We start from the raw sequence: 22,145 nt of genomic DNA on the forward strand, positions 1-22,145 counted from the left end.
TCCCTTAAGGACATTAATGAACCAGATGGGTTTTTCTGACAATTGACAATGATTTCATGGTCATCATTAGAGTTCATAGAATCCTACAGTGCTGAAGGAGGCCATTCGGCCCATCAAGTCTGCACCGACCACAATCCCACCCAGGTCCTATCCCCATAATCTCATGCATTTACCCTAGCTATTCCCCCTGACACTAAGGGGTAATTTAGCCAATCCACATAACCCGCACATCTTTGGACTGTGGGAGTAAACAATGAGATCGGTACAATAAAATAGAATCATAGAATCCCTACAGTTCAGAGGAAACCCACGCAGACGTGGGGGGAATGTGCAAACTCAACACAGATAATTAGATTCCAGATATATTTTATTGATTTCAAATTCCCCCATCTGCCGTGGCAGAATTCAAGCTTGGGTCCCCAGATGTTTCAAACAGTTTCGTTCAAAGCTGTCTGCAAACAGAAGTTTCAGGAAAACCTATCTAGGAAACCATTTCACAATGAGGGAATAAATGCCGGAGTGTATCAATGAACAGATTCAAGGTCAGCCCTGATCTTGTTGAATGGCAAAATAGGCTTGAGGGGCTGAATGGTCCACTCCTCCTCCTGTTTCTTATGCCCTTTTGTTCCTGCACTGTCTCCACTATTGTGCACCAGATTGACATTCCTGCTGTGTTAGCAGTTTGGCAGAAGTCTTACCTGACTTTTCTTTGCACTCACACATCTCATTTCCCTGCCTGATAATTAATGTCTCTCATGATCTTCTCCAGTTCTCAGTCAAGGCATTAATTGGGGTGACTCAGCACAGGTGGGAGATCAATACAATACTACTACCATAAAATAGAATCATAGAATCACTACAGTTCAGAAGCAGGCCACTTGACCCATTGGGCAGAATTTTACGGCCTCTTTCGTCCCGAAACTGTAAAATCCCACCCGAGATCAATGGATTTTCCCACTGTCCGCCCCTTCGCCTGCCCCGATTCCCAAGGCAATCAAGTCTGCACCGACTCTCCAACAGTACATCTTACCCAGGCCCATCCCTGTAACCCCATGCATTTACCCCACTAACCTTAACATGTTAGGACACTAAGGGGCAATTCTGCATGACCATCCACCTAACCAGCACTGTGGGACTGTGGGAGGAAACCGGAGCACTTGAAGGAAACACACGCAGATACGGAGAGAACATGTAGACTCGCCTAGAGAGTCACCCAAGGCTAGAATCGAACTCGGGTCCCTGGAGTTGAGAGGCACCAGTGCTAACCACTGTGCCGTGTGTCATCCGCAAATGCCGCAAGCCAGGAAGCAAAATTGTGGTCTCTATTTATTTCAAACTGTTACATGAAGTACAATAATCGCATCAGAATACTGATAATAGAGTTTGAATAGCCAGAATAAAGCTTGTTTAGAAAGCCAACAGAAGATTAATCGCATCATCAGCTTTGCTGCATTTATAATTATGGCCTTTGGGATCAAACATTTCTCTAACTATAGGATTGTCCTCTGAACACTGCTTCCCTTGGGTATCATTGTCCAGCTCAAACCTCAATCCAATTACTGAAAATATTACTCTATTTCCCACACTGAGCACAGTCCATACAGCTTCAACTGTCCGCTTTTAAAATTCACATCCTTGTTTTCAAATGCTTCCCTTGTCTAGCTCCTCCCTATCTCTGTGATCCCCTCCAGCCCCAACGCCCTTCAAGATCTCTGCATTTCCCCTGTTTAAACGCTCCAGAATTGGCGGCTGTGCATTCAGTCGTTGAGGTCTAAGCACTGAAATGCAGAGGCCTTTCGCCCCATCAAATCTGCACTGACATGTGAGAAACACCTAACCTCTCACCCAATATTCGGGTATTGGAAATTCCTTCCCTATACCTCTCTGACTCTCTATTTCCCGAATTGTTCCTTAAAATCTACCTTTTTGACCAAGCTTTGGTCACTTGTCCTTGTAGCTCCTATTGGCTTAGCATCCTTTCTTTTCTCACACCCTGGTGAGACAGCTTGTGATGATTTCACTACAATATAAATGCAATTTGTTATTCAGAAAATGACCTACAATTTTATTTTCCCATTATAGCTTATTCCCCTTCATCAAGGTCCTCCTCCAGATGGAGTTAGAACATAGAACATAGAACAGTACAGCACAGTACAGGCCCTTCGGCCCACAATGTTGTGCCGAGCTTTGTCCGAAACCAAGATCAAGCTATCCCACTCCCCATCATCCTGGTGTGCTCCAAGTGCCTATCCAATAACCGCTTGAAAGTTCCTGAAGTGTCCGACTCCACTATCACAGCAGGCAGTCCATTCCACACCCCAACCATTCTCTGAGTAAAGAACCTACCTCGAACATCCCTCCTATATCTCCCACCATGAACCTTATAGTTATGCCCCCTAGTAACAGCTACATTCACCCGAGGAAATAGTCTCTGAATGTCCACTCTATCTATCCCCCTCATCATCTTATAAACCTCTATTAAGTCGCCTCTCATCCTCCTCTGCTCTAAAGAGAAAAGCCCTAGCTCCCTCAACTTTTCCTCATAAGACCTACCCTCCAAACTAGGCAGCATCCCGGTAAATCTCCTCTGCACTCTCTCCAATGCTTCCACATCCTTCTTATAGTGAGGTGACCAGAACTGCACACAATATTCCAAATGTGGTCTCACCAAGGTCCTGTACAGTTGCAGCATAACCCCATGGCTCTTAAACTCAAACCCCCTGTTAATAAATGCTAACACACTATAGGCCGCCTTCACGGCTCTATCCACTTGAGTGGCAACCTTCAGAGATCTGTGGATATGAACCCCAAGATCTCTCTGTTCCTCCACGTTCCTCAGAACCCTGCCGTTGACCCTGTAATCCGCATTCAAATTTGTCCTACCAAAATGAATCACCTCGCACTTATCAGGGTTAAATTCCATCTGCCATTTTTCGGCCCAGCTCTGCAACCTATCAATGTCTCTTTGCAGTCTACAACAGCCCTCCACCTCATCCACTACTCCACCAATCTTGGTGTCATCCGCAAATTTACTGATTCACCCTTCAGCCCCCTCCTCCAAGTCATTGATAAAAATCACAAATAGCAGAGGCCCTATCCCCATAACCCCACGTATTTACCCTGCTAGTCCCCCTGACACTAAGATGCAATTTAGAATGGCCCAATCAACCTAATTGCACATGTTTGGAGTGTGGGAGGAAACCCACGCAGACACGGGGAGAGCGTGCAAACTCCACACCGACAGTGACCTGAGGCTGGAATTGAACTCGGGTCCCTGGTGCTGTCAGGCAACAGTGCTAACCACTGTGCCACCGTGCCACCCCTGAACAATTCGATCTTATAAAGAAAACTATACCGTCAACCATCATTGCGTGGCTATCCTCCTGACATACACACAAACATTGTTAGAATGTTAGATTTCCTATCACTATTATGTTGAATAAATCTCATGGGCTCAATATAATCTGTTGATCAGTAGCATGTGTGTTTGGGGAGAATTCAATCTTGTTCTAATAATATTCTGTCAGAAATATTTAGTTGTTTGAAACTGGAATGAAATTTGAATGCAATGCTTGAAACTGTTATCACAGAATCTGATGCATTATCATGTTTCTATATGTATTTAATATACAGAGAACTTTATCATTCATGGAGGAAGAATTTACATGCAATTGTGATCGCAGTCCAATCGTACAGTAATCAAGCAACAAAAGCTTTTTCTTCTTTGCTTTTCCCCATACTTCACCATTTACACATCATTGCTCTAACTGGGACACAGATGGCAGTTCACACTTTTCTTCACAGATACTGTCAATATAGTTCCACTGTCAATCTCACAGCAGGGCTTTCTTGAGCAGACGGTTTCCCTTTACCCTTCTACCACCCCTACCACCCAGCTGAGCTTCCCTTAGGTGCCAGCTTTAGTTCAGTGGTAGCATGCCCACCTTGGAATTAGAAGGCCAATGGTTCAAACACACTTTAGAGGCCTGATTGCATGGTATAGGCTAAGACATCCGAGCTATCTTTTGAATGAGAGTTAAACCAAAGCCCCAGCTGCTCTCCCGGGTAGTTTTAAAATATTCCAAAATGTTAATTGTCAAAGAAAAGAGATGTACTCCCCAATGTCCTGGTCAGTATTTATCCTCCAATGAACATGGTGGCACGGTTACACAATGGTTAGCACTGCTGCCTCACAGCGCTAGGGACCCGGGTTCAATTCCGGCCTCGGGTCACTGTCTGTGCGGAGTCTGTACGTTCTCCCCGTGTCTGGGCGAGTTTCCTCCAGGTGCTCCGGTTTCCTCCCACAGTCTGAAAGATGTGCTGGTTAGGCCGTGCTAAATTCTCCCCCAGTGTACCCGAACAGGCGCCGCAGTGTGGCAACTGGAGGATTTTCACAGTAACTTCATTGCAGTGTTAATGTAAGCCTACTTGTGACACTAATAAATAAACTTTAAACTTCTGCACTGTAGGGATTCTATCATTCCGTGGAACACTGCCAAAAACGGTCATATGATCACTGTTTTTGGAAACTTGGCAATACAGATTGGCTACAACAATGTCTACACTTCTAGGATACTTTACTGGCTGTAAAACACTGTGGTTGAGAAGGATGCTTTATAAGTGCAGACCATTATTTTCCTTAAATGTGTCCTGTCAGAAAAGGTTCAGAATGAGCATTAATAGAAGCCGGGATTTACATTTCTGAATTGGCATCTCATAGGTTGAAACCCAATCCAGTGTGAGGATTCTTAGGCCATCATTGGCAATGCCATCGTGTAACTGTTTCTAAAAATGTTCCAAATGTCCAATGGCCTGCATCCCATCATTTACCCCAAGATGTGGGTGACACAGTGGTTAGCACTGCTGCCTCACAGTGCCAGGGATCAGGGTTCGATTCCCGGCTTGGGTCGCTGTCTGTGTAGAGTCTGCATGTTCTGCCTGTGTCTGCTGGGTTTCCTCTGGGTGCTCTGGTTTCCTCTCTCAGTCCGAAAGACGTGCTGGTTAGGTGCATTGGCCATGCTAAATTCTCCCTCAGTGTACCCGAACAGGTACCAGAGTGTGGCGACTAGGGCATTTTCAACGTAACTTCATTGCAGTGTTAATGCAAGCCTACTTGTGACACTAATGAATAAACTTTAAACTGAAACAGATATACACATCAAGAACCTGAGCACTGGCCCTGGAGGAGTTTTCACTCTCAGGAGGTGAATCTCTTATCTTCTTGCAATGATAGGCACTGGCTCAACTAAAAGCATATTTGGAGTTCTGCTGTGCCATGCTGGAATAACCAGTAGAGGTCACAAGGATTAGGGCATTGTCTGGACGCTTGTATGCTCATTCACTTTGCTCTGGAAATAACAGATTGCACCCAGCAATATCCTTTGTAAGGAGGCTGCACTTAGACCTCATTGGAAGTAATGCTGGTATTCAGTCATGGAATCATAGAATCATAGAATCCCTACAGTACAGAAGGAGGCCGTTCAGCCCATCAAATCTGCACGGTCTCTCTGACAGAGTGTCTTACCTTGGCTCTCTTCCCAGTCCTATCCCCGTAACAACCTACATTCACCATGGCTAATCCATCTAAGTGATTCATGAAAGAATTTGAAAGAGTTAGCTAGTTAGTTCCAATTCCCATCACTCCTTATTCAAACGCTTACTTACAACCTTTTTTCACACAGAGAAACAGAGAATGCTGGAAAATGTCAGCAGGTCTGACATAAACTGTGGGGAGAGAAAAGAGTAAGAGTTTTAACAACACCAGGTTAAAGTCCAACAAGTTTATTTGGTAGCAAATACCATGGACTTTAACCTGGTGTTGTTAAAACTCTTACTGTGTTCACCCCAGTCCAACGCCGGCATCTCCGCATCGGGAGAGAAAAGAGCCAACGTTTCGAGTCTAGATGAGCCCTTCGTCAGAACTATATTGGCTCTGATGAAGGGTCATCCAGGCCTGAAACATTGGCTTTTTTCTCCCCACAGATGCTGTCAGACCTGCTGAGATTTTCCAGTGTTTTCGCTTCAGATTCCAGCATCCGCAGTATTTTGCTTTTACAACTTTTTTTCCTTTGTTAGTATATATTCAATCTCCTTTTGGAAGTTAATATTGAATCTGTTTCCATCACCTTTTCATGTGATGCATTTCACATCATAACTCATTGCATAAAAGAAAATCTCCCTCAACTTCCCTCTGGTGTCTTAAAGCTCAGTCCTCCCTGGTTACCAATCCTCCCACCAGTGAAAACATCTTCCAACTATCCTATTCCTACACAAGTCTTCATCTGTAGACATTTCCAGTCACTACTTACTAACTATTGGTTATATTCATACTGAGATCCAGGCAAAGGTTCTACAAAGACAGGACTTGATTAGGTTGAAATTATTCAGGCTTTAGTCAGCTGAAGCACATTCATTAAACCTTCAGATGCATTCTGCTCTTTCTCATCATCATCTGCTTCCCTCCACTTTCGTAAGACCCTCAGATGTGGGAGCAGAAGTAGGCCATTCACCCCACATGTCTGCTCTGCCATTCAATGAGATCGCAACTGATATGATAATCCTCAACTCCACTTGTCTGTCTTATCCTTTGCCACACTACCAGAAGGATGTGGATGCTTTGGAGAGGGTACAGAAAATGTTGTCTGGTCTGGAGGGTATTAGCTATGAGGAGAGGTTGGTTTGTTCTCACTGGGATGACGGAGGTTGAGGGGTGACCTGATAGAGGTTTACAAGATTATGTGTGGCATGGACAGAGTGGATAGTCAGATGCTCTTTCCTAAGGTAGAAAAGTCAAGTACTGGCGACATGGGTTTAAGGTGTGTGGGGAAACGTTTAGAGGAGATGTGCGAGGCAAGTTTTTTTACACAGAGGGTGGTGAATGTCTGGAACGCGCTGCCCGGGGAGGTGGTGGGAGCAGGTATGATAGCGGCATTTAAGAGGCAACTAGACGAATACATGAAAAGGATGGGAATGGAAGGATACGGACTCTGTAAGTGCATACGGTTTTAGTTGAGGCAGGCATCATGATCAGAGCAGGCTTGGAGGGCCGAAAGGCCTGTTTCTGTGCTGTACTGTTTTGTTCTATCCCCGTAACCTTTAATTTCCTTACTGATTAAAACCTGTTTATTTCCTCCACTTTCCCTCCACTTTCCCATACTTACCAGCCAGCCTCTATAGGCTCTGCGGTAAAGAATTCCACAGATTCACTACACTCTGAGTGAAGAAATACCTCCTTATCTCTGTCTTAAATGGGCAACCCCTTACTCTGAGATTATGCCCTCTTGCACTTAACTCTCGCACAAGGGAAAATAATCTCAGCATCTACCCTGTCAAGCTCCCCGAGAATCCTATAGTCTCAATAAAGTTGCCTCTTATTCTTCTAAACTCCGTGAGTACAGTCCTAACCTATTCAACCCCTCCTCATTAGAAAATTCCAATATTATCTGAATTTTACAGAAATCAACTGGCTGGATGCCTTATGATTTTTGAGGTACACATTCTGATATCACAAACCTATTACGGAAAACATGTCTGTAATCTTTAACCTTTGTAAGCTGCAACTTGAGCCAGGCAGTATCAGGAGACTGAGATTGTGGTTCGAACAAATAAACTCTCTGGATGCAAAACCAGTATTTTATTCAGAATCCCAATTTTTCGAATTCATTTTATTTGAGAGAAATAAATCACGTTTGGCTTCCTCCTCTGAGCTGACAGTACATCAGCCACTTTGCAAATAAAAAAGGTCTCATTGGTGACAGGATCACAAATTTAAATTAGTCAATATGTTCCCTCTGTCCTTAGCTCCTCTAGTGTCAGCAGCCCTTTGAAACTGGAATCGCGCCATTCAAACATAATATCCCAAAGGAGCCTCCAAAGCCCATTTTCAAATAATGATTGCCATAGAAAGGTCTGAGCCAACAATTGTACATCGCAGTCTTTATCCAATAAATTAAATGTGTCCTTGAGCATGAAGACTGAATTAACAAGACACCACTGGGGTTCCAAATAAAACAGCATGAATGTTCCGAATTTAGATTTGCTGCAGACTGCCATGTTACACAGAGGTGAGAGCCAGGGTAGAACAACCCCTACATCTGTACAATATACCAGAAGGTGAATGAAATGAAACACCTAACTCTCTATTTTTAGGTCAAGCAACCAATTTTCCTTGCACCCCTCTCCCAGGTTGAGCTGTGGCTCGACAGTTACCCTGCTCCCTGTGAGGTGCATAGAGGAGGAAAGTGGAGTGTGCAGGTGTCAGGCTCATTCATGACTGTTGACCTTAGGGCCTTTTGACTGGTAGGAAGATCAATCATGATCTTCAGTAGGTCCACCTACTGAATGGCCATAACTTGGTCTCTCGGCTCCTTTGCATCTGAAGATGGCCCCAGCACGAGGACCCCACACCCCTACCCATCGCAGCTTCTTAACTGGCGCTATGAATGTGCAGTCCTGGATTGATTTCGATTTGATTTGATTTATTATTGGCATATGTATTGGGATACAGTGAAGGAAATTGCTTCTTGCACGCTATACAGACCATTCATAGAGAAAGAAAGGAGAGGGTGCAGAATGTAGTGTTACAGTCATAGCTAGGGTGTAGAGAAAAATCAACTTATTATATGGTAGGTCCATTCAAAAGTCTGATGGCAGTAGGGAAGAAGCTGTTTTTGAGTCGGTTGGTACGTATCCTCAGACTTTTGTATCTTTTTCCTGACAGAAGAAGATGGAAGAGAGTATGTCCGGGGTATGTGGGGTCCTTGATTATGCTGGCTGCTTTGCCGAGGCAGCAGGAAGTGTCGACAGAGTCAATGGATGGGAGGCTGCCTGATGTGATGCTGAGATACAGGGGCTCATCCGCCCAGTTCATTAATATGTCGGGTGTGTGTCTATGACAGACTCCACCCTCTGAGAAGCGCCAGAATTCTTGGGGGCAACGGAGAGCATGGATTTCAGCATTACTGAAAACAGGGAGTCCTGATTAATGGATGTCTTTGTGCTGGAGGGATGTAAACACTGGCGTCCTCCAGGGGTCAGTGTTGTTCTTGATATAGAAGTGATCTGGGGTCTGGGGGACACAAGATGAAAACCAAAATAGACAAACTGCTTCACCGTAAAGAGGATCGAGTACGTTTAGGAGGACGCAGATTGGTAGATTTGGTTGTGTCAATATTTATCATGCCAATTGCTGTCAATATTTTCCATTCAGTTTTGTTATGCTGTCAACATCACCGACTTAGCACCGTTCTCATTAACTGCAAGATGCTTTCTCACACCTCTGTGATAAAGTGCTGCCTTTCCAAATAAACGTGTGGCAGAAACACATGTGGGTTTTATCCCAAAAGGAATTGAGTAATGACTTTCCTCAGCCAGGAACTGGGAGACGACAGTGCAGGCGAGGGTTTGTTTCTGAACACTCACTCATCACAAATTTCCTCAGTGTCTGTTGTGTGGCTGCTGCAGAGTCTGGGCTCTGTCTTTCCCTTGTCAAAGTCATTTTTACACCAGAAACCTCCGACCTCGTCCACGGCTGGGATTTTCCATTCCCACTGCGGTGCTTTTCCTGAGGCAGCGGGAAGTGTAGATGGAGTCAATGGATGGAAGGCTGTCTGCTGTGATGCTGAGTCATGATGTGGAGATGCCGGCGTTGGACTGGGGTAAGCACAGTAAGAAGTCTCACAACACCAGGTTAAAGTCCAACAGGTTTATTTGGTAGCAAATACCAAAAGCTTTCGGAGCACTGCTCCTTCGTCAGATGGAGTGGTCTCTGTTCTCAAACAGGGCATAGACACAGAAATCAAATTACAGAATACTGATTAGAATGCAAATCTCTACAGCCACTCCATCTGACGAAGGAGCATTGCTCCGAAAGCTTATGGTATTTGCTACCAAATAAACCTGTTGGACTTTAACCTGGTGTTGTGAGACTTCTTACTGATGCTGAGATACAGAGGCTCATCCGCCCAGCTCACTAACATGTCGGGTGTGTGTCTATGACGTCTGGGATGCCCCAAAGTTCTTGTGGGCAAAATTGAGTTTTAGCTGAGCACCAAATTCTCCATTCTTGCTGGCAGCGAGGATGGAGCGAACAGGATCAGAGAATCTCAGCCTTAGAATGACTTCCAGCACCTCCGCAAGTCAAAACATTGCTCTCCCCCCTCAGCCCTGTTAACCTGACACAGGTCGCTATCAGCCGTGCAGGCTAGCTTGTACTGGCCCCCTCACAGTTTTATGCCTCCGGCTCAGGCGAGCAGCCACTCTACAGTGGGTTTAGTGCGTCAGAGAAATGGGAGGGAGCTAGTTGAATACTACAATCCCCATGTCTGTTTTCAGGTCAGAGTGAACTTTGTGACCTTCTCTGAGGTTTTTCTGGAAAAATTTCCAAGTGTTCCCAATTGGGAAAAGCAGTGAGATTCCTGCTGGGAGTGTCAGCATGTTTCAGTTCACAATTCACCCACACTTGGAGGCTGGAGAGATTCTCACTGAATTCTCCCACATGGACAGTCTTTTGGAGCGAGGATCTAAAGACGCCAGCAAGACCGGCTCCTCAGAGATTGGGGTGTTCTCTTTAAAGAGCGCCCCGATCTCAAGTCAACCCGACACACAACCCCACCCCACTACCTGCTGGCTAAGACCATCCCCTCCCTCCACTCCTTGGCATCCTGCCCTCTCCCCATTTCCTGGTACACAGCACTACCTCCACCTAAGTGAGCAACACCCCTCTTCTGGAGTCCTTCCATGGGCCAGCTCCCTTCAGGATCCCCCTCGTACTCCTCCCTCAAGAGCCCCTCCATTCCCCCCCCCCCACTTTGGAACTGCTAACCTGGAACAGTGGCACTATCCCAAGTGTGGCAGTGCCACAGCACTACCCAGCCATTTCCCTGACCACCCAGGGGCTTCAATAGCCTCTGAGCTCCCCAGCATGGCCTTCAAGCCTGGTCTCCATTTGGGATGACCAGTAGGGATTCACTCTGTGTTCCCACTGCCCCCTACTGCTGGGGGAATCTGGCTCGAAACTGGCTAAGCATATTTAAATGGAGACTTCAATATGCTAATCAGGTCCTCGCTGGGTGTGGCAGGTGAGGGGAGGGGGGGGGGGGGGGGCAGAATCGAGGAGAATCCCAAAGGTAGTTCTCGCTGGCTCTTAATGCCTTGAGCCCAAGCGCCATCATTCTCCACCCCCTGCACAGATCAGGCTGGGGCTGAGGAATCCAGCCCAATGTTAGCAAACCCTGGGGTAATGGGTCAACTGGGTTTGGGGTGCAATTTAGGAAAAGAGCTTCAGAGGAGAGCTGACAGAGATAAGGAGAGCAAAGGCCCATGGGAGAGATTGAAAACAAAGGTGGGGATTTTAACGTCCAGGTGTTGCTTAGCCAGGAGTCAATGTACATCAGTAAGCACAGGGACGATGGGTGAATGGGGTTTGATGTGAGCTCAGACATGGGTTTTGGATGAGCTCCGGTTTATGGAGAGAGCAGCGGGAGGTGAGCCAGAACAACATTGGAATAATCGATACTGGAGGTCTGAGCTGTAAGGTCTGGCCACCTTAGCAACTGCAGCATTGGAAAGTGTTTAACAGCAATGGTCCACAGCTTTCCTCAGCGACTGATCATTGACACTGATCACAATGAATAGAGAGAAAATGAAGCACTGGTTACCACAGAAGTGGAAAACCTCAGCCTCGCTTTCTGGAAATGTCAGCGAGGTTTTTTTTTAAAAAGGGCATATTGAATCTCTGTAACATGTTTGACATCCTCAGCAGGTTGCAAAACACTTCATAGAGAATGACAGGCCTCTTAAGGCGAGTCACTGCTGTTTTGCTTTAGGCAAACGCAGCAGCCAGTACATGCACTGCACCATTCCCACAAACAACGCAAGCTAAATTCTAATTCATCTGGTTTTACACGATCATAGAATCCTTTCAGCACAGAAGGCATTTGGTCCATCTAGTCTGCACCGACTACATCCCACCCAGGCCCTATCCCCGTCACCCCACGTATTTATTCTGTTAATCACCCTGTCACTAAAGTGCAATTTAGCATGGCCAATCAACCTGTCCCACACATCTTTGGACTGTGGAGGAAACCGGAGCACCCAAAGGAAACCCACGCAGACACGGGGAAAATGTGCAAACTCCACAGAGTTACCTGAGGCCGGAATTGAACCCGGGTCCCTGGTGCTGTGAGGCTGCAGTGCTAACCACTCTGCCAACATGCCACCCCAATCAAGTGGTGTTGTTTTCGGAATACATGTTGGCCAAGGTTGTATGAGAATTCCCTGCTTTCTCTTTGAATATTGCCATGGGATTGTTTACATCCATCCATTGGTTTAACATAGAAATCATAGAAACCCTACAGTGCAGAAGGAGGCCATTCGGCCCATCGAGTCTGCACCGACCACAATCCCACCCAGGCCCTACCCCCACATATTTACCCGCTAATCCCTCTAACCTACACATCCCAGGACTCTAAGGGGCAATTTTTAACCTGGCCAATCAACCTAACCCGCACATCTTTGGACTGTGGGAGGAAACCGGAGCACCCGGAGGAAACCCACGCAGACACGAGGAGAATGTGCAAACTCCACACAGACAGTGACCCGAGCCGGGAATCGAACCCAGGACCCTGGAGCTGTGAAGCAGCAGTGCTAACCACTGTGCTACCGTGCCGCCCCATCTCATCTGAAAGAGGGTCTCTCTGACAGTGCAGCACTCCTTCAGTACTGCACTGCAGAGTGAGTTTAGGTTTTTGTGCTCAAATCACAGAGCAAGGCTCAAAGGCTGGCCACTCAGCAGAATTGCATTTACTCCACTCCTCAGGGGTCAAACATTTGGGATAATATCATCATAACAAAAACAAATGTAAAAATACTCAACATTTTTTGAGAAGATGCCAAAAAATGTCAACCATTCTGGGTGGCACGGTGGCACATTGCTTTATCGCCAGGTTCAATTCCCGCCTTGGGTGACTGTCGGTGTGGGGTTTGCACATTCTCCCCATGTCTGCATGGGTTTTCTCCCACACTCCAAAGATGTGCGGGTTAGGTTGATTAGCCATGATAAATTGCCTCGTAGTGTCAGGGGGGACTAACGTAGAAACATAGAAGAAAGGAGCAGGAGGAGGCCATTTGGCCCTTCGAGCCTGCTCCATCATTCATCACAATCATGGCTGATCGTCCAACTCAATGGCCTAATCCTGTTTTCTCCCCATAACCTTTGATCACATTCATCCCAAGTGCTAGCAGGGTAAATACATGGAGTTACAGGAATCGAGTCTGGGTGGGATTGTCGTCAGTACAGACTCGATGGGCCAAATGGCCTCCTTCTGCACTGTAGGGATTCTATGAAAGCAGGCAAGAGGAGCTGAACCGTCTGAGCTCTGAAAATGTTTCTTGCACGAGAGCGTGTGAGGGCGTGAAACAGAGAAGTGTTGTTCCAGAATTCAGTTTAATGCTCACTAACCCTGGTCACTGGTTAGCTTCACAGAAATGTTTGGACAATAATCAAGTATATTAAGAAACACCCCTTCCCCATTGTGAGCACCAGCAGCTGTACCTTGGATAGCAAGTGGTACCAACACATAGCCAATAATCTTGCATTTATGAAGTTAGCGGTCAAATTGATTCCATTTATCCTGATTATAACTAATCTACAGTAAAGAAACTCATTTCATAAAACAAACCAGTAGCTCATTAAGGGGACAATAATTGAAAGGAAAATAAGAATATCCTCCTTTGATATTTAGTTTTATTTATGGTTGTTATATAATAGAGAATAGGACAACAGCGGAGAGACTAATCAATTGTATCTGTATTAGAAACATAGAAAAACTACAGCACAATACAGGCCCTTCAGCCCACAAAGTTGTGCCGAACATGTCCCTACCTTAGCGATTACTACTATTCATGGAGGAAGATGCAGAAAATCTCCCAGAAACATTAGGAAAGCAAGGGGCTTGTGAAAATAAGAAGCTGAAAGAAACTATCAATAAAAAATTAATTGGATTAAAAGTTGATCAATTCCCTGGACCTGATGAGCTGCACCCCAGAGTGTTGAAGGAGGTGGCTACAGAAATAGAAGTTTAGAAGAGAGAGAGGAGATCTCATAGAAACTTATAAAACTCTCACAGGGTTAGACAGGGTAGATTCAGAAAGAATGTTCCCAATGTTGGGGGGAGTCCAGAACTAGGAGTCATAGTTTGAGGATCAGGAGTAAAACTTTCAGGACAGAGGTGAGGAGAAATGTTTCACCCAGAGCGTGGTGAATGTGTGGAATTCAATAATGCAGTTGAGGTCAAAACGTTGTGTGGTTTCAAGAAGAAATTAGATAAAACTTTTGGGGTTAAAGGGATCAAGGGATATTGGGGGGGGGGCGGGATCAAGATATTGAATTTGATGGTCAGTCATGATCGACATGAATGGTGGGGCAGGCTCGAAGGGCTGAATGGCCTGCTCCAGCTTCTAGTTTCTTTTGTTTGTATGTTTCTATTAATCATTCGCCAAAATCCTGCTGCCGTTCACAGCAAGGGCTGCATTCAATGGGAAACCCTGTTGACAATGGCGGGACCATAAGGTCAGGCCGCCGCAGAAGGGGAGGAAAATCCAACCCATCATCTTTCAAAATTCTATAAATTCTGCAAAGGTCCCTGCGCACAGTAGCCAATGTAATCCATTATTAATAAAAGGGAAGGAGAGAGAAAACAGAGAATGTTAGATTGACGTCCGTCGTAGGGAAAATAGAATCATAAAAACCCTACAGTGCAGAAAGAGGCCATTCAGCCCAAATGTTAGAATCTATTAAAAATTATGTGATATCGAGACACTTGGAAAAACGATGATATGATTGGGCAGAGTCAGCATGGATTTATGAAAGGCGAATTATGGGGGGATTTTTCGCTCCTGTTGTCTGTGTGGGTTTGGCGGTGGAAGCGGAGAGGGCCAAATCCTATTGCACAGTGATATAAAAACATAGTTTGATTGTCCCTGTCACCCCCGCCCCCCCACCACCTCCCTCCGCCGCAAGGGAATCAATGTGAGGAACATCATATTATATATGTATATTTACATCACATTATCAAACTTCTGCACCTGTATTATCCCGTCCCCACTAAGATAACCCATTCACATCAGCAGGAGGACAGACTGGGGTGAATTACGACTGTTCTCCCATCGTGCACCTGACGGGCTGACTTCCCGTGGGAGCTCAGGTGAGTGCATTGCTCAATAGGGGAGAGGATCATGCCTGGACAATGCTGGGGGCGTGGAGGGAGGGAAGTTGCACGGTGGGGAGGGGGGTAGTTGGGGGGGGTGGTGAGTTGCATTGGGGGGAGGGGCAGGTGGGGCATGTGTGGGGGGGGTGGGATTTCCTGGTGAATTTTGTGCATTGGGGTGGGCTAATCAGCCCTCACTTTGAAATCTTTTTCTGTGTTCCCAACGATCCACAATTGGTGCTGATGGCAATGCCACTTTTCCTGGCCGCTATCGCACTCTGCCAAATACGGGTAAAATACTGCCCTATGTTTAACAGATCTGTTACAGGCCTTTGAGGATGTCATTTACAGCGTAATTAAAGGAGAACCAGTAGATGTGGTGTATTTGGATTTTCAGAAGACTTTCAGAGGTTCTGCACAAAATTAAAGCACATGGGATTGCAGGTAATACACTGAGATGGATTGAGAATTGGTTAACAGACAAAACACTGAACAGGAACAAATGGGTCATTCTCAGGATGGCAGGCCTTGACTAGTGGGGTACCACAAGGATCATTGCTGGGACCACAGCTCTTCACAAACTATATAAATGAATTGGATGTGGGGACAAAGTATAATACCTCCAAATGTGCTGATGACACTAAACTAGGGGACCAATGTAAGTTGTGAAGAGGATTCAAGGAGGTTTCAAGAGGACTTGGACAGGCTGAGTGAATCAACAAGAATATGGCAGACGGAATATGCTGTCAATAAGTGTGAAGTGATCCACTTTGGAAGAAAAAAACAGCAAGGCAGATTATTTATTCAATTGTGAGGGATTGAGAAGTGTTGATGTTCAAAGGCCCCTGGATGTCCTTGTTTATGAGTCACTAAATGCTTATATGCAAGTACAAAGAACCAACTAGAAAGGCAAATGGTATGTTGGCCCTCATCACAAGGGGATTTGAGTAGAGGAGTAAATAGTCTTACTGAAGTTGCATACAGCCTTGGTGAGTATTATGTACAGTTTTGATCTCCTTATCTAACGATGGATATACTTGTCATGGAGGGAGCGCAATGAATGTTCACCAAACTAATCCTTTAGACAGTAGGATTGTCTTTTGAGGAGGGATTGAGGAAACTCAATTTGTATTCTCCAGAGTTTCAAAGAATGAAAGGGGATCTCATTACAAAATTCTTAGTGTATGGCAGGATAGATATGGATAGGATATTTCCCCGAGCTGGAAGTACAGAACCAGGTGTCACAGTCTCAGAATAAGGGGTGGGCCATTTAAGATGAAGAGGAATTTCTTCCCTCAGAGGGTGGTGAGTCTTTGGAATTCTCTACCCCAGAGGACTGAAGCTCGGTCATTGAGCATGTTCAAGACAGAAATCAATAGATTTCTGGACATTCATGACTTCAAGGACAGCACGGTGGCACAGTGGTTAGCACTGCTGCCTCACAGCGCTGGGGCCCTGGTTCAATTTCGGCCTTGGGTCACTGTCTGTGTGGAGTTTGCACATTCTCCCCACGTCTGCCTGAGTTTCCTCTGGGTGCTCCGGTTTCCTCCCACACTCCAAAGATGTGCGGGTTCGGTTGATTAGCCATGCTAAATTGACCCTAGTGCCGAGGGATGAGCAGGCTAAATATGTGGGGTTATGGGAATAGGGCTTGCGAAGGATTGTGGTCAGTGCATACTTGATGGGCCGAATGGTCTCCTTCTGCACTGTCGGGATTCTATTCTATGATTCAAGGGTTATGGCAATAGCACGGGAAAGTGGTGTTGAGGAAGATGATCAGCCATGATTTGATTGAATGGCAGAGGGGCCAAATGGCCTCCTCCTGTTCCTATATTTCTTTCTGCTCCCTCCTCATGACAGCAATCCCTTTGCTGATTGATCAGCCAGCTTTGATTAACTGGCTGATGACCTGCTCAAAAGGTTGTGTGCAGTTTGCTTCCACACTCAGGCTTTACTACTCACTCTTGTGGACAGCGTAGGAGGTTTGTATTTCAAGGCTGTAGCTATTTATATCTTTCAAAGCAAAGCTATAATTGGAGATTTACTGTAATTGATTGATCAATTGTGGACAGAATCAATTAGGTTTCCACACCCAGAATTGCAGTTCTGCTGACTGGGTTTTACATAATCCACTGTTATCTCAACACAACCTATTATTTTAACCCTTTCATTATCTAACATTATTAGATGTAACAGATTTGGGTTGGAGCAGGGCCTGGCATGGAGGGAATGTTGGAAGAATGCCTGTGGAACTTTCAGACCCTGGCATCCATCCAAGGTTATTGCTGATAGATCCAAGTACTCTTTAGTTTGAATGACTGTCATTGCTTCTCTCAAACTTTCCACGTGTTTTTCAGTTATCAAGCTGCTGAGGGCTACAGAACAGCCCACACTCCTGACCTTTCAGTTCAGAGATTGAATGTTCTTCAAGCAGGCCTTGCAGCCTAACTCCTAAAACAATAAGGACACAATTTGCCCCCAGGTCACAGACTCAATTACAACCTGTGATGTGATACGAGAAGAATATGTACTCTTGAGGTGCATATCGAAATTGCAGATAAATAACCCTTGCATAAGAGTGTGTTTCCCCTCCCCCAATAATTTCACAAGTGAAACATGTAATCAGTTGTAGTGTTCGAATAGTAACCATCTGTGAACAGTGCCCGAGTCCCACTTCATCACATCACACCGTAACCAATTAGAACTCATAATTGAATCATAGAATCTCCACAGTGAAGGAGAGGCCATTCAGCCCATCGAGTCTGCACTGACTCTCTGAAAGATTATCTTACCTAGGCCCTCTCCCCCGCCTCATCCCCATAACCCCACACATTTTCCATGGCTAATCCCCCTAACCTACATATCTTTGGACACTAAGGGACAATTTCACATGGCAACTCCATCTAACCTGTACATCTTTGAAGTGTGGGAGGAAACCGGAGCACCCGGAGGAAACCCACGCAGACACGGGGAGAACATGCAGCCTCCAGACAGAGAGTGACCAAGGCCAGAATTGAACCCGGGTCTCTGGGGCTGTGAAGCAGCAGGTGCTAACTTATGTCCTTGAATTTAATACCACAAACTTCACGAAAGTAAACCTTTAAATTTTATGCTCACAGCAATAACTTCTGGTTGGAAATTACTTTCAATTATTAGAAACAGGCAATCCTTCCTTTTTAGGTAATATCACACTGCACCCTTAACGAAAAGCATAAAAACCCACGGGACTTCTCAGGGTTGAATTTTAGGCGGTTCGGGGTGGGGGGGGAGGAGGGGGTCCCTACCTCCCGGTGGAAAAGTCGATGCTAAGTCCATCTCAGCTTGGCTGGGTTAACCCACAGCCCTTCATCAGCCTTTAACCGCTTGAGGTGGACTTTCTGCACTCATAGGAGTGGACACCTGACCCCGATGGACTGCTGCCCCAATCCAATGGCTGGCAGCTCTCTCGTCCCAGCAGCGCTACTGAGAGCAATGCCAAAGAGGAGATTCCCATGGAGGCCAGAGTGTTAGGTGAGTCTGTGGTCTTGGCAGCTCCTGGCTGACAGACAGGTCCCTACAAAGCCGATAGGGCTGGCAGAGTCAACCCGGGGGGGGGGGGGGGGGGGGGGGGGGGGTTGTCGGATGGGAATCATTTAAAGGGAGGATTACCTCAGTTGTGTGGAGTGGAGGGACTCTGATAGACACCAAGGTATTGAGGGTGAGTAGGGAACAGCTGTTCCCCTTGATTGAAGGGTCAATCACGAAGGGGCAGAGTTTTATGGTAAGGAGAAGGAGATTTAGAGGGAATTTGAGAAAAAAGATTTTTACTCAGAGAGTGGCAGAAATCTGGAATGCACTGCCTGGGAAGGTAGTGAAGGCCGGAAACCTTACAACCTTTAAAAAGTATTTGGATGAGCACTTAAAACATCGTAACATTCAAGGATATGGGACAAGTGCTGGAGAATGGGATTAGTGCAACTTTTGTGATAGTTATTGGCGGTGCAGACTCAATGGGCCGAAGGGCCTTTTTAGTGCTGCGTGACTCTATGACGCACAAACAGGAGGGATCTCCATCCTGACCTTCCCACAAGGTCACCAGGTGTAACCAGGCAACCTGCACACTTGGCGTAGGCCTCCTCCACTGCGGCTAATGTCCAAGTGGCAGCAGAAGTCCCTTAACTGGCCATTCATTGGAAGGTGACAGTCAGGTTGCTGTTGCAATGACATCCAATTCCACCCTCACCTGTCACTCCACATCTTGGTGGGGCGGGTGCAGGGGTAATATTTAGCTTTTGGGTTCAAACCGTTGAACCCGCACTCAGGGCCTCGGTGACGGACAGATCAGGGTGATTAACAGGAGATAAGAAACCATTTGAACTTTGGATACTAACAACAAAAATGAGGGGCTCATTGGACACCCACCTGAGATGGCTTTTCTGAGAGAACAGAAGGAAATTGAGCAGTAAACAATGGGGAACTGAAACAACCATGATAAATATCTCCACATTGTGGGAATTTACCATTTACTGGACTTACTTCAAAGAAATATCTCAAAATCTGGAATCTGGTTAACCTGTTGGAACTCCAACCACAAAGACAGCAAGATGGATTGATCCACACTCTACAGGATGGCCAGAAATGTTTCTTTACGTTTATTTAAATTAAAGAACAAATCTATCAGCATAAAACTGTTCCTAAACCACTTGCAAAAATATTATTCCAAGAATGATGTTGATATCACTCTGGCGATACTGAGTGTGTTTTTAAGGCAGGAAAATAAAGTTAAGAGACTGACTCATTCTTGACTCCACCCAGCCCCAGAAAACTCACAACTCAGTCCCACTGAAAATAGTTTGACAAAAAAAAAAGCATTTAACTTTAGTTCCAGATTCTGGGCTATTTTGAACTTCCCAAACACTTCTTGACTGAAGCAACACTTTAAAGTTTCCAGCCTTTTGCCTGGGTTACTCCATTTCGAGGGAGGTGACATTTGTCTGTAAAAATAAACAGAGCGGCCTCCAGAAAAGTGGCAGCAATCCATGAGGATCACGAGGCAATGAAAGAGAGGAAAATGATGAACACACTCACTCTGTCTCCCCAGAGTGAGAGTCTGACTGTGCCGTGGAAACACGGCTCCCCATTCTCAACCTACCCAATATTTTTGCATTTGTAGAAAATTGGCATTGAAATATTCCCATAGTTGGTTGCCATCTAGGTGCGCTATAACAGGACGAACAGTGTCAGCGAAGGAGGAATTTGAAAATAACAAATGATAAAGCAATTGCAGCGAGTGAAAGGAGTACATTACCATAACAAAACAGGGCCCCTGTGAAAGGAACATGGGACAGAGATGATTAATGGACACATTGTCATGCTGGCTTTAATTGAGGTTTTGTCATTTTAATTTTGTCTTTTGTGAGAGATTGTTGCAGCATTGAAATTAAAGAGGCATCAACCTGCACAAGACTTCTCCCCAGGCTTCACTTCCCAACTGCCCAATATGAGTGTATCCCAGCCACTTTAAGAAGTGACCATAGAGGCTTGAGATTTACTTGAGGTGTATTGGCTAATCAAGTACCTGTCTCGACCAGTCTCTGTCTCCATTTCAGAAGAAAGGTCAATTTGAAAGGTTGGGCATTACCCTGGGTGTCTGGATTACTAATCTAGTCACAATACCACTACGCCACTGCCTCCCCGCATCCCCCGTTGGTAATAGTAACGGATAAACTCCATGCATTTGTATTACAAACAATTCTTTGTTATTAAGCCAGAAACGCTAAACTATTCAAATTAAAGAGGTTAACCTCGGTATGAATGTGCAGCTGGAGAAAATAAGTAATAGGAGCACATGTAAGCCATTCAGCCCCTCAAACCTGCTCTATCTAAAAGATCATGACTGATTAGATTGTGGTCTTCACTCCCCCTCCTTGCCTACCCCCATAACCCATACGGGGCAGCACGGTGGCACAGTGGTTAGCAATGCTGCTTCACAATGCCAGGGACCCGGGTTCGATTCCCGGCTTGGGTCACTGTCTGTGTGGAGTTTGCACGTTCTCCCCGTGTCCGCGTGGGTTTCCTGCAGGGTGCTCCGGTTCTCTCCCACAGTCTGAAAAATGTGCTGGTTAGATGCATTGACCCAAACAGGCGCCGGACTGTGGTGACTAGGGGAATTTCACAGTAACTTCATTGCATTGTTAATGTAAGCCTTACTTGTGACTAATAAATAAACTTTATTTATTACTTTATTAACCCATAACTCCCTCACAATCAAAGTCTGTCTAATTCATCATTGAATAGATTCATTGACCCAACCTCCACTGCTCCCTGCAGACGAGAATCCCAAACATTAACAACCCTCTGAAAGAAAAAGTTCCTCCTCAACTCCATCTTCAATGGGAGACCCCTGAAATGGTGCCCCCCAACTACCCAGATCAAGATTCTCCCATGAGGGGAAACATCTTCTCAATATCCACCTGGTCAAACCCTCTCAGAATCTTGTACGTTTCATTAAGGGCTGGAATACTCCAACTCCATCTGCAGTTGGGATTATCTGGTCCCACTGCAGCGAATGGAGATTTGGCTGAGTGTCAAATTCTCTGTTCTCACTGGCAGCGGTAACATAGAAACATAGAAACATAGAAACCCTACAGTACAGAAAGAGGCCATTCGGCCCATCGAGTCTGCACCGACCACAATCCCACCCAGGCCCTACCCCCATATCCCTACATATTTTACCCGCTAATCCCTCTAATCTACACATCTCAGGACACTAAGGGACAATTTTAACATGGCCAATCAACCTAACCCGCACATCTTTGGACTGTGGGAGGAAACCAGAGCACCCGGAGGAAACCCACGCAGACACGAGGAGAATGTGCAAACTCCACACAGACAGTGACCCAAGCCGGGAATCGAACCCAGGTCCCTGGAGCTGTGAAGCAGCAGTGCTACCCACTGTGC

The sequence above is a fragment of the Mustelus asterias genome, chromosome 22, assembly GCF_964213995.1.
Source record: "Mustelus asterias chromosome 22, sMusAst1.hap1.1, whole genome shotgun sequence".
Taxonomy (NCBI): domain Eukaryota; kingdom Metazoa; phylum Chordata; class Chondrichthyes; order Carcharhiniformes; family Triakidae; genus Mustelus; species Mustelus asterias.